Source organism: Lampetra fluviatilis, chromosome 4 (genome assembly GCF_964198595.1).
Source record: "Lampetra fluviatilis chromosome 4, kcLamFluv1.1, whole genome shotgun sequence".
Classification (NCBI taxonomy): Eukaryota; Metazoa; Chordata; class Hyperoartia; order Petromyzontiformes; family Petromyzontidae; genus Lampetra; species Lampetra fluviatilis.
In genome coordinates, this window is record NC_136278.1 from 9,047,553 (window position 1) to 9,059,339 (window position 11,787).

Genomic DNA, 11,787 nt, shown 5'->3' on the forward strand with positions numbered 1-11,787 from the left:
TAAAAGCACAACGTCAAATCAATACCCGTATTGCATGTCTTTTTTCCACTGCTTTACAATGCTAAACAAAGATTTGCGTGGTCTCAGGAGTGAGGGTGACATCTCAACGCAATATAATCATGACTTCCAAATTGTCCATGAGATATGCAGGGTCCATGAAAAAACCGATGTTATCCGTGCCCCAATTATCTGCTACTTGTGATTTTTGTGGCATTTGCTTTTTATTCACGATTTTTCGCAGTTAGGAATCGCGCGGGAAATTCATCCTGTGGAGTAAAATTGCGGTTAACCCCGTGGATAATAGAATCCAGGATATTGGTCACCTCCACATCAAAAATACGAGGCGTTCTAAATGAGGAATCGCAGCTAGTTAATCTGGACGGTGTTTCCCTACTCCCTATCCTGAGCCACATTCCACACAACAGACGACGCGTAAACAAACAGTGAAGGAAGAGTGGTGTGCTGGCGAACACATTCCTGGGGGGAGGGAGCTGGTAGGAGCGTTGGGTTGTTCGGTCAATGGCCAGGGTCAACAGCGGCGTGGTGTATTCCGCAAATATGCCCGACTGTGAGGGCGGGCAGAAGCCGGCGTGAGTAGGTTAAATGTTGAGTTTTATAAGGGCACCACGGGGTGACCAGCCCCTCCCCACCCAGCCGCACCCCCCACCCAGCCCCACCCCCCACCCAGCCCCACTCTCCCCACCCAGCCCCTCCCCACCATCCAATCCCCACCCAGCCCCACCCTCCCCTCTCCACCCCATACCCCTCCCATTTTTGGATTCACGACGGACGGACGGACACAATAATCCCCTGTGGTTCCTACCAGTATAAGTAAATGCTAAACGTCAACTACTAGAAACGTTTTATTTTAGCAGGTAAGGCCCACTCAGCTATATAACTTTTATCAGGAGCGAACTGGCCACATGATAGCTCAACGAAGTGGCTTATGTGGAAATGTATAGCAGCCAAATACACTAAACGCGTGTCTCTAAATGTGGAGGGAAGAAAACCGGAGGACCCTGAGAAAATCCACGACCACGGGAAGAGAAAATGTCAACTTCAAATATACAGGCGCCAGGGTTAGGATCGAACCCACGACCTCTTGTATACCTGCCGAGATATTTAGGGGGTCCATATGTCTTGTGACCCACAACTAATTTTTTTTCTTTACATTAATTTCTTTTTGAAAAATAACACTTAAAAATAGTAAGTTTTACAGAATTAAATTGGAGGAGGGGGGTGTCACAAAACATCTGTACCACCATGCTCAGTGTTGTATTTATGCATAGGGCTGTAACAATTGCGAAACAAACAATCGAATATTTTTTTTCGGCGCAATGGCAGTATCCATATTGAAGGAGTCATTGACGGTGACAAACGCCTCTCCATAAAGCACGACAGAGCACACAGACACTGCCAACCCGTTTTACACTGCAATTGACTATCAGTCTCAAGCGGTATTAATTAAGCATATGGCGACATGGTCATTATCCACGTGAAGCCTTTGCGTAAGTTTATGGCAGGAGAGATGGTAGGAACAGAGCTGCTGAGTTATGGGTGAGTCGGATGCTGAACACATTGCGCCCTTTTTCCACAAGCATGCGGATTTCTCGACTTCAATGTGACAACACCAGTTAAGTCGACTTCACGGGAATTCGAAAAGGTTATGTCCACACGAGGTGTAAAATTAAGCCCCCCTCCCCCGGAGGTAGAGCTTGTGAAAAGGTCTCCCGACTGGAGGAACTTCTCCCACGCGAAACAAAATAGATAAACAAGCATGACACTGTCTCCATCAAATATCTGTTTCTCGACAAAAAAAGCTAGGGGTTTTTTGTTTGTTTTACAAAACCCATCGGCCTCAAGACCTTCTGGGATTGCATAATTTCAGCAGCATCCGTGCAGTGCAAGCAAACGGTATCACCATTCTTTCTCGTGTTTGAAATTATCATGCACAACCATAACCTGCAAAGAGCGATGCGCTCTTGCAAAAATATTACGCATTTCCTGTGTGTAACGTATATAGCAACAATGACGCTTGATTATTACACTGCATTAAGCACTCACCTATCCAATCACGCATGCATTATGTGCTGAAGCCAAGTACCCTAATTTAGAGATCTAACTTTGCTGTCATCAGTATTGTTTCATACTCCACGTCAGTGGCGGCTCCTGCAAAATCTCTCAGGGGGGGCAAATGTCTGGATGATTGATAAGGATAAGGTCCACCCATGCAATGGATAAATTAACAGCTTAAGCATGTAAAGGCAACTTCACTTCTTTAATATTAATGAAAAATAAAGTGACTCTTACAATACATCTTGTTTGTTTCTATACTCACTATTAAAACAAACCACTCAAGTTTATTTTATTAAAGATTCCACTAGGTGGCGACAAATTATATTGTTGGATGAAACGTGCTTACGTATGATGACGTAAGCACGTATGATGACGTAAGCACGTTAGGGCGAGCCCTCCCGGAAGCCATAGAGAATGCATTGCAGCGCCCCCGTTCGAAAAAAAACATCTTTGAATGTAAGTCTATGGGACCACTCGGGGAGATTCTCAGCTGGAGGGAAATCGCCCAAAAAGAGGCGGTACTCCACAGAACGTAGCATGGCGCTGATTGGACTATATCCAGAGGCACAGTGACGGCTAGCGTGACTCTGTGGTTGAATGACATTGGTGGTGCGTCGCCCAATCGCCCTAATGAAGAAACCGCCCCTACTCCACGTTCAGTTTCATCGGCTGAATGCTTGATTTTATACAGCAGAACACAATTGGTTAGAAAATTCACATCTTAAACCCGACTTTTGAGGCTTAAACACTGCAAAGTAAATGTGTTTCCCACGGAACTATATTTAAACTGGCACAGAATATCACATTTGAGTCTGGACAAAGGTCAGCATTTTTTATTGACTGGTTCAACATACACGTTCGTATGCGTACATGTAAGAACGAGTTTAAAGAATATGCGTTATTTGTATCGTGCATTCACAGCCCTTTGTTAATCCACTGCTGGATGAGGGCCTCTCTCTCTCCACGCTGTTCAGTCGTTGGAGCTTCCTTGACCCAATACACTCCAAGCTGGTGTCAGATTGAGGCGGTTTGCGCTGGTTCCATCTTATCAGGCACCATCTGACTCAGGTTCCAAGAATTGACCTCAGGTGGCCAGGTTAATTTAGCGCAGTGTGTGAACCACTCCGCTTCCCTATTATTTGCATATTCCATAGAAAAAAAAATCCAGTGCAGTTTTATAACAATGCATCGTTCCAATTGCACTTGCCCCGGCAAGTTGGGAGGCATTGCAGCTGTCGAGTAGGGAGAACAGGACACGCTGGTTTTGTTTACAAGTTTTACTTTTGACCCCTTGGTGTCCAATTACCATGTGAATTAACGAGTGAATCTGCCAGCGTTCCTTCCTCCCTCTAACTACGGACGCACGTTAGAGCCAATGGAGTCACAATGTTGAAGATATTTTTCTTTCTTCAGCAAAATCATTCGCGTTTCAATGGGCATACTTTTTGAAAAAAGGTAATGGTTTGATATTTGAATATTTATTAATCGGAGGTCATTGGTGAAGCCCTTTTATAATTTAAAAAGAGGCCACATTCCTACTCCGGAGTGCTAATTGTGGTGCATATTAAAGAGCAAGGCAACAATAGAGTTTCGGTTTTGTTTGAAATAAACAGGGGCTGATAAACATTCGTCCAGGTCAGTTTATTTTTCAAATTAAAATCCCACAATTGTAATACTGCTTCTAGTGCAACTCTATGTTTCATTTATGTATGTTCAACTTATTTCGCACAGTACGTATTCAACCGTGCTGATCTGAGGTGCGGGGGAAGGACAACAAACGTCGTTTTTAATGTAGAAATTAACCATTCTTAGGCTCATTTCAAATCCACATTATATGAAGACTTTAAGTACAAACCGTGCTAAATAGAATGTGCTAACTATGGCATGGTATTTGATCTATGTTTTTCTTATTTAGGCAATTTATTAAATAAACGTATTTATATCATGCCTTAGGTAACTCATTTTAACATGGAGCACATTCGTTCTCTTGATCTCAGCATTAAGAGTATGCGAACCCATAGAACGTTCCAGTCATGTAGGTTTACACTTCTGTACACGGTGACTGCGCACATATTATTCTATTACATAGCTTGTACCAGACGTCAAAGCGGAATGATTAATAAGCCACACACAAACTGGATTTCTTCACAACTGTTACCTACACCCGCATGTATGGTGACTGTATTTGAGAAATATGCGGGACATTCAATTTGAGTAAGGTTGTTCATGCCAACCGGAAATTGAGTTTCCCTAATGAATGGTTTAGCCCCTGAACGGACCATAGATCATTCAGGCACCTGAGACATTTCAGAAGTGCACAATGGGGATTTCAATTACTGTCGAATAGTTACAAAAAAAAGTGTTGACGCTAATTAAACAAACGTGTAAAATAAACATCTAAAAAGATACATTTCCATGTAAGCTACGTGCATAAATATTGATAAACATAATTGCATCACAATGTTTTGTATTTCATTTTTAATTGTTCAACAGCTGAATGTTAAAACACATGGCCTTATTCATGATAAATGTACTGTTATACCTTGCTTATACCTCAATAATCTTAAACCATTTGCGTTGACATCGCAAAGCTATTATGTAAAAGCCTCCTGTTAAGGGTATATGTTAGACATAAATTGTAAAAATAAAGCGAACAATACAACATAATATACATTCTAAATAACGTTTAATCGAAGAACAAAGCAGTAGTTTTTGTAAAAAAAAAAATGTTCTACGTGACTTTACCGAAAGACCCAAAGAATAGCATCAAAGATCGTTTTGCACCTCAGTTTTAGGCATGAGGCTGCTGACTCATTGTAATTACTGTTCATTTTAATATTTCTTAAATGACAATTCCTTCGTATCTCTTGTTATCCATGCAGTAATGCATCATATCGGAGTAGTAACGGTTGTTTTGAAACCACTGACAAGTACAAGTGACGTTAGCAGATCTGGAAATTATTATGTTGGATATCCCAGAAAAGCCTCACTGAGTCTCAAGACTCTTTTCAGGAGGGTCCTGCCAAGTGTTCGAATAGTGCCGATCTTGCTGCTGCTGTACGTGATCCCATCTGAGTGGTTTGCAGGTCATATTTCAGCATTAAGATGTTTGGTCAATGCGAGTTACCGGTAACATGGTATTTTATTTTTTGTTAAGCGATTAATGTGGGCTGCCCAGAATACAACGTGTCAGTTGACAAAAACAAAGCGTTATCACTTAGTGCTAATTTGTCAATAGAGCGCTTTACTTAACATGTCACGTGATATTTGTTATGCAAAAGGAAAACAACCTGTTTCTCATTGTTATGCATGCAAGTTTAGACATTTACGTTTACTTTCATTGACTGGTGAAAGGTCACAAAATCAAACCACACTTGGCATAATTTGTATTCGATTCAATGTCGTGCAAACACGCGGTGTGGATTAGTTTGGACAAAAATGTTGGGATGTATGCGGTAACACCACGACTCTTGCAAATGTCACAGCCTCGTGTATATATGCTCTTTAACATCCAATGTATTCCGTTGTGATGGGTTTTCTCGTCATTTACAGATATTGGAAATTGAATCCACCGCACAGCAGCAAGACGTTGTTGCTCTTTCATAGCAGACAGTCGGGCATTCGGGCCCCCGCAGGAAATGAATCACTCTCCGATGTGTTTTTGGGGGGTCGTGTACCGCGTGTCGTTTCGGAGTGATGCATGATGTTTCATTCCGCCTACTGGGAGCTCCTTCAAGAACTGAACGAAGCCGCTTACGTTTCTGAAAAAGCTCCGAGCACGTGGATGAGCGAGGCATTGGATATCAAGCGGAATTTCTTATCATATATCCAAAAGACATTGGAGAGCTGTACAGCACAACTGCAGCAATCTATGCCGAGGTTTAAACCACTGCTTATGTGCAAGATAATTATTCATTAGACAATGTATGTCAGAACAAATATGCTTATGATTTATTTCATTATACTTATTTTCTTTTTATCAGCCTGAGGGTGCAAAACCCTGTTTTCTCAGAGGTACACATTCACTTCTCTGACATTGTGGGAATTTGCTCTTAAGCCAAATGTACTACAGAATGTACTGTGATGTTTTAGTCGTAAACATTACTCTTTTAAACTCACATTACCACAAAATCTCCCTGGCTGTCCACTCCGTAGTATAAATGTTCGAAGAAAATAGCTAAATATATTTGATGTCCATTGCCATCCTGTAACTCATATATATCGTCTATGCACACATGCTCTGTACACAGATTGAGCAACTTAATACATTTTGCTCTTGAATAAGTCTGCTGGAGACAGAATGATGCCAACTACTCGCACGAAACATTAATTATCGAGCTATACATACAACGCTATACAGTGCAATGGTACAAATTATTGGTAGTAATGCACAATATATCTCTTATAGAGGTTAATCCCAAAGCAAAGACTTTTAAACCTCGGTGTGAGCAAAAAAGTATGTAAGAGATTGAAATTGGTCAGATGCTTAATATCAATAGTGCGGTAAGTATATGCATGATAAATTCATTGCATCTGACCGAGACTTGCATTCGTTTCATTGCAATTGGTGTTCGACTTGGCCTTCCGTGATGCATGTAAACGAACTTGCATAGCTTGGGCGAGGCAGGTGGTGTCCTTATTTATCGAATAAGATGCATTTGGTCATAAGGCCAGTCGATAATGAAGGTGTGGCAAGCACATTCTCAGCATCCTGGATAATCTTCAGATCCTGACCTGATGAATTAGAAGTGTTGACTTCTTGATGCCATGCTGTCCCCCGATGAGAAGCAGTGGCAGTTTCTTGTAATGTTCAATGATATCCAGAATGCTGTCAAATTTCTAACATATTGAAAACAAAAATAAACACGTTTGTGCGAACAATTAGCACTCGTCAAATCCCATGCTTTCAAAAAGAGATCAATGTTAAGAGGCAGCAGCGTGGCAGCTGCCCCTTGCCTCCCTCCTCAACATGTGGACAGGGGCAGAAAGCTTTGTGGCTCAGTTCATTGCTTTGTAGGCCCTCTTTGGTACCTGACACGAAGAGCGTTATTACCGTGTCCCGGTATTATTGTGATGACAAATGTGAACGTAGTATAGTCAAAACCAGTAGAGATCTGTTGTCCTTCCCCCACACCTCCGATTAGCATGGCTGGCTATGTACGGTACAAAATAAGTTGAACATACATACAACTTAACACAAAAAATGTAACACCCCCTCTCTCCCACCCAAAGTATTTTTGCTTGGGCACTGCTCTCCTACATTAAGTTAATACAGAACAATAGTTAATATCAGCGCACAATGCCATCTATTTCGTGTTTTCCTATTGTCTCTCTGACTGTCAATCTGTCCGTGTCACTCTTCATGTATCTCTGTGTCTGGCTCTCTCCATGTCACTGTCTGTGTCTGTCTCCTCTTTGCGTGTCTGTGTCTCTCCGTTGTCTCCAGGTCAGTCAGTTTGGAGACGGCTCACGTGTAGGGACCTCTCCATAGCCAGGCCTTGTGTAGTGGTATAGCACGTCACTACACTTGTAATCTTTGCTCCCCTCTCTCCCGCTCCTGCTGTCACACTGTGCCTGCCTCCTCCAAAATGATTAAATTCCATTGCCTCTACTTGTAGATAGAGCACAGTACTATATATATATTTTAAAAGGATATTTATATGAAAAAAAGTGCAATCAGCAGTCAAATAAAGATCTAAAGACATTACCTCTTCTTTGGCCTTTTCTGTACCCAATGCATATTTATTATACTTTTCCAAGTATCGAATGGGAATGTTGAATATTTTCTCTTCGTAGTAAATGACGAGCGTGTACGGCTGGTTTGTTTTGTCCTTGGAACTTGTCCTCACCATGAACGCCCCATCCTGGATGATTCAATTGGAAAAGAAGTTGTTGTTAATCCACAGCGGGTCTTAATATATCATGTATTTGAACGGCATCGTCTTTAGCAGTATGTTCTGTTTGTTGTTAAGCCCCATGAGTTGAAACTTGAAACAGCTGCATAGCTGTACATAATTAACATAATTAAGTATGTCCAGGTTTGTCTATTCGGGATAATATATGTACTTATGTTGAACCTCTTTTGCACCGTATATGGCCAAATGCTTATCGAAAGTGTGAGTAAGAACAACAATCTAAACACAAAGAGCAGTTCATGGTGTAATGGCTTGTAAACTGGAGGTTGCTGGTTCAAGCTCCTGGCACGGCAGTTGAAACATTGGGCCAGTTTCTTGAATCTCCCCGCCTGTGTCTACCCCAAAGTATAAATGGGCGCATTTATACTTTGGGGATTAGTTGATCAGTAGGTCGCATGTGATGGGGTAAAGTGTGGGTACCCCCACCCCTTTCAAGACATCTGGTCGGTGTGGAAGAGTAGGAATCTAAATAAATACCCTCAAGGGGGGCGGGGGGGGGGGTTCGAGAGCTCCCTCTATTGGAGGCCCTGCCCCCAGTCGTGGTGAGAGTGAGCAAATGCAGGGCTGCACCTTTACCTTTTTTGTTTGTTAAATAATAAATACAGCGAGTGCTTGTCCTTTGAAGAGGCTGGCCCCTGCCATATGAATGTGATATTGTAACGGCTGCCTCAGGACCTCTAATAGAGATGAGCACCACTCTTGCTTGAGATAGATATTTGTAAGGGTTAATAAATAATAATAACTAATCTATTTAAATAAAAAAGAGCCGTATTGTGGTTTCACTACTCAACTTCCTGTTTGGTATGTTTTTCCAAATTATTTTAAATATATATTTTGTGTGTGTGATAAAACTACAAGAAGGATACAGAAACTGCACACAGATCGTTCAGCAACCTACTTGACGCTGTAACACATGCGTTGGTGTGTGTCTCACCCAAATCCATATTACATTACAACCGTGCTATTTTCCCGAGTTTGCTTCCAATTTTTCTACCTGCCATGAATATAAAAAAAAATGATTCAGGAGTCTCCCAGAGCAGAGCACTGCACCACGTGTCACAGAATGGCTGTGGAAGAGGTTTTTTTCCAAACGACTTCTTCCAAAAAAATATACACATTTAGGGGCCCTTTAATCCTCCGAACAGTAGGGGGAGCATTTCCTCACACATTCTACTCCGAGATTGCCACATGTTAATAAATAATGAGAAATATATTTTATTTCATAGCTGCAATTTCGCTAAATTAAGTGTGAGATCGTGTTGAGACCGTCCAAGCAATACCCTTAAAAAAAGGACCAGCTTAATCATGGGTGACAGAAAGTCAGATCATGGGTGACAGAAATCCAGATCATGGGTGACAAAAAAGCCAGATTCAAACCCAGAATCTCAGTGGTGCTGGCTCAGTTGTCTGATCTCTGAGCCATGTCACCATCTTACGAATAAGTATTTGCGTTGCACGTTTACCAATATTTTAGTCATGTTAATAGTCTGTGACACTCAATTTGAATATATACACTGATATTTCCCTCAATTACCTTATTGTTTTTTCTCACCATGGCTTCTGCAGTCTTTCGGTCACAATTGTTTATTTCCTGTAAAAAGATAAAAGTTTGGGTAACTGCACTGCATATATATAATTGTGTTAATGTATTCACTCATTCAATATAAATATAACCAACAACATATGGCAATTATTATAAGAGAGATATACATACGCATGTATGAGCAGATTTATGATATTTAAGTTTTGTTCATCTTTATGCCAATTAGGGGAATTCCTGCTGTGTTATAATTCTAGAAAAATTTGGGCCATGACATTGGTATCCAATGTACAATAACACATCCTATAATATCAACTGTACAAAGCAATACGTATCTATTTTGACAGCATGTCCATCAGGGTATCATCCAATATTTATAATCATATAGCAGTTTGAGCTATGTACATAAAACTACACACACAAACTTGACAGTATGAAGATTTTATCATATGGGTTTCGTTTAAACCCCCATAAATCTGCCGCAGCTTTTGCGACGCATGTCGCATCCAAATTCGACAGTCCTACGTGTTCACCAATACCCTGGCTACGATTGTTTCGAATGCTCGTCGTGTGCTGTTGAAGTTCACTCAAGATACATTTTTCTGACATTGACGTTTTATATCACGTGACCAAATCCATTGGCATTAGGTCTGGTAAGTTTGATGGTCATGAGAAAGGTATAACTGAAAATTATCCTTACTGGCCAATGATCAGTGTGGAGGAGCCACCATCTGATTGGTCGATGATAGTCGTGCGGGATATCCTACGTGAGTTGTGGCACGGCGTGCTGTTGGAGCATATCGCGATATGTAGCAGAACGTACGGTGTCTTATCCAGACTAAAAGAAGGCTGCACACTTGGTTGTGCATAAAACGTGCCCACACGCCGACTCGTGGGACTGACACATTCATGTGCAATACGAACATGAGATTGTTATTTTCCCCATACAATGCAGTTTTGAGTGATAACTTCACACACTTGCATGAAAATGTCACTTTAAATGTAAAGATGGATTTCTTCAAACAATCGCTGTATTTGTCTGTTTTATTACACATCTTAATGCAGAACTCGCTGCAGCATTCCCATTCCACCCCTCAAAGTGCCTTTTCTAATTCCATACGATGAGCATAGATTGAGACATTTAAGCACAATTGTTGCTTGTGCAACGCGTCAGCTGCTTGGACACGTTCAGGAGTTGTATATGCTTCCGTATATCAGTGTGCCCCTGTTTTACCGACGTTTGGAATTCTTGTTTCACGTAGGATACGCGGTGTTCAGAAAAACATCGACGCATTGATCTTTTTACATCGGAATGGTGATGTTTTCCTTACGATTTTGTGCTTTTCCAACCAGCAAAAAGTGACTGATATATTATTTTAAGGTTCTTTCGTGAAAACTGGTCCCTCTCCAAATACCATTGCCGGATGTATATACTCTAGAAAGGTTTAAAGTTAATAGTCTGCAATGTATATTTTACCACGGTTGAGTGTTGACTCTGCAAAATATTTTTTTCCACATTTTGGAAAGTACTAAAGTTAATATTGCGGTTGGGCTTCGACCCTTCAAGAACAGCCTTGTGGCACTTTATTTCTATATCCTGGAAAGTAACGTGTGTTGGCGAATTATTTTTTGTGTTATTTCATTACGATAAAGTAAGTGCGTAATAAACATTGATTTCTAAATTTTCCTTTTCTCTTTCCTGTTAATAGTTACTAAAACAACAATAATATGAAAACATTCATTTTCACTCAAATAAAAAAAAACTTGAATAAAACACATATCAAACACTCATTGAACACTCAATGTTTTTCTTTAAAAACATTAAGTGTTTGAGATGTCACTGTTTGTATTTCAATGTCCCATCCTTATGTCTGACTCATCTGACACCGCGTGGTACAAAAAACCTCCAGTACCATACACTTCAAACGTAGGTTTTAAAACAGACTTAAGGAATACGTTGCACCATTTTAACGTAGCAGTTGAAACTGCTGTCTAATTATAATTCTTCAGGAATGGATGATACCTTCATGGCCATGTCGATGGTAAGTATTTACAGCTGTTATTGGATAATACAAATGAACATATTCGGATAGATTTTTTGTCCGAATGAATCAGCTAGTGCAGGGCTCAGCAACCTGGGGCTCAGGAGCTGCATGAGGATATTTAAGGAATAAATACTTCAGTCGTTAAGTCCTCCTCGCACTGTGGCTCTTTAAATACAAAGGCTTTTGTTTACAGAATTGGCAAAAAACAATG

At 40.8% G+C, this 11,787-nt stretch overlaps 1 long non-coding RNA gene across 1 annotated transcript; it reads right to left on the bottom strand.

The window, feature by feature from the left end:
* Positions 1–6,884: 6,884 nt before the first annotated feature.
* LOC144931283 (uncharacterized) lies at positions 6,885–9,554 on the bottom strand. The gene is made up of 3 exons (XR_013636549.1): positions 9,526–9,554; positions 7,785–7,940; positions 6,885–6,915 (listed from the first exon to the last, which is right to left on the bottom strand). It is a non-coding gene; the product is annotated as an uncharacterized LOC144931283 (long non-coding RNA).
* Positions 9,555–11,787: the final 2,233 nt, after the last annotated feature.